Source organism: Dromiciops gliroides, chromosome 5, assembly GCF_019393635.1.
Source record: "Dromiciops gliroides isolate mDroGli1 chromosome 5, mDroGli1.pri, whole genome shotgun sequence".
Taxonomy (NCBI): Eukaryota; Metazoa; Chordata; class Mammalia; order Microbiotheria; family Microbiotheriidae; genus Dromiciops; species Dromiciops gliroides.
Genome location: NC_057865.1, coordinates 161,204,267 through 161,206,539, shown reverse-complemented (window position 1 = coordinate 161,206,539; position 2,273 = coordinate 161,204,267).

Genomic DNA, 2,273 nt, shown 5'->3' with positions numbered 1-2,273 from the left:
GTTTGTTCAGTTGACAACAAAGGAAACAGAGTAAAGATTAGAACTGATGCATTTATAATTACTTAGAATAAGCTAGACAGAAGAGTAATGTATGATGACTTATATTTATCTGCAACATGTATTCATTTCTTTTCAGATTGCAATGGATTTGAAGGGAGAAGGAATGCAGGCTTCTGATAAATGCTACAACTAGGGTGTAACAGAAGCATGAGGAGAAAATAATCATTTAACTTTGACCTTAGAAAGCAGTGTTTCAATTAAATATCAACATAGTACTTCAAACACTTAGCACTGTCATTGACTCTTGGCCTTGAAAACATTTAATGCACCTAGAATAAGTTTGGTTTTCAGAGTTAAATGTTCAAGAGAGAGAAAATCACTAAAGGGTGTTAATGCCAGGGAATCATATACATGGATTGAAAATTTCATAAAGTAAGGGGAAATTTTCTAGTTGAAGAAAGAGATTCAAAATGAAATTCCAAGGAACTGCCATCCTGAGTGTGGTTGCTTAGCTATTGGGGGTAATATCATTATTATCCATTTAGAATTTCTTACCTTCTGGCTCATTAGAATGAAGATATAATAATTCATCACTGTGTCATCTCTCATTACCAGCCCCAAAGCAAAACATTTTAATAAATGGTGACAAATATCAATTACATACTTGAATTGATAAAATGGCATTGTGTTTACAGGGTTTGACTTATTTGATTCTAAACCAAGAATTCTTAACTTGGGACATTAGATAGCTGTCAGTGTAGGAGAGGGTGATAAAACATATTTTGAACATTATGGTTTATACCTTAGTGTAAATTTATCTTTCAGTTTGGTTAAAAGATCCAAGGGAACTAGATATAGAAAATAGGGATATTTAACATTGGGATGAATGTTATGGGGAAAGGGGCCATCTAGTTACAAATCACAGGATGATATATATGTGTCATAAGGGCATCAGAGTGCTACTGTCATGGCCTCTGAAGAGCTAATTAGTAACAAAGGGAAACAAAAACTAATTTCTTCTGATTCAGTGTCTTGTGATCTTTCCATTACATTACTTGCATATGAGAGGGGAGAGGAAGGTGGGAGAAATGGTTGAAATTGAGTAGTTACTTTATATTTTAAAGGTGTTTTTTCTAACTTGCCTAAGTACTACATTTCTTTGAATTGACCCTCCCATTATTGTGACATTCCTATTTTGTCATTTCCCCCATGAACCTATTCTTTACTGAGATCATCTTCTAATGTATTGGTCCCTGCTCATTGGCACTCAGAACAGAGAGCAGTAAGTGAATTCGATTCTGTCTAGCCTCAAGGTCCACTTTGAGAAGTCTCAGGGCTCTGCTTTGCTTAGATCCCAGTGCTGTTTCCTCTTGTTTTCTCTCACTTACTGGATAAAGAACATTTATAGGACATTAATGCTGAAGAAGCAGCTTTCTTGGAGATTTTCTGGCAGGCACCTTTTTTTTTTCTCTTTTTTAAAGGAGGCAACAAAATCTTGTGGTAATATTGTAAGGAGATACAGCACTTTCAATTTCCTGAGCCTGCAGAGTTTGTTACAGACACTATAGATGTAGAAACAATAGTCTATGTATGCTGTTGACAAGTATGCAGATTTAATGGAATTCAGTGAAGAAATTGTCACCAATTTCAAATATAATGAGTTAAAAACATGTCCCTGTGTACCTACATAAGTAGAGAGGAGACTTTGCATTCCCAGGAAACTGCCCTTTGATGAAAGAATGGGGTTAAAGATGTAAGCAGACACTCTTTATTAAACCAGTTGTGGTGGTCTTAGAGGTCTCTAAGGCAATCAAGTCATGCTATTCATATTACACAGCGACACAACGTTATCCCTTAAGCGATTTCCCTAGGCTTGGTATTGGAGTGGAGTTGCACAATGAAGATGATTAGGATTCTTCACAATCTTAACCCTTATATCACAATTAAAAGTGTTTTCTTAGCTGTTGAGGAAGGATTAATCTTTATACTTCTAACTACAAAAATGAGATTACTATTGATGCCATCATTTTTGGAAAATGTTCTTTCCCTTGTTCTTTCTATATAATGTTATTAGCTAATTCTAATTCTTATATTCCTAGATAGGTTTTATAAAAGATTTAGGTTAGGTTCCATGTTATAAATCTCTAAAGTCAAAAGGGAATGAGGGGCAGCTAGGTGATGCAGTGGATAAAGCACTGGCCCTCAATTCAGGAGGACCTGAGTTCAAATCTGACCTCAGACACTTGGCATACTTAGTAGCTGTGTGACCCTGG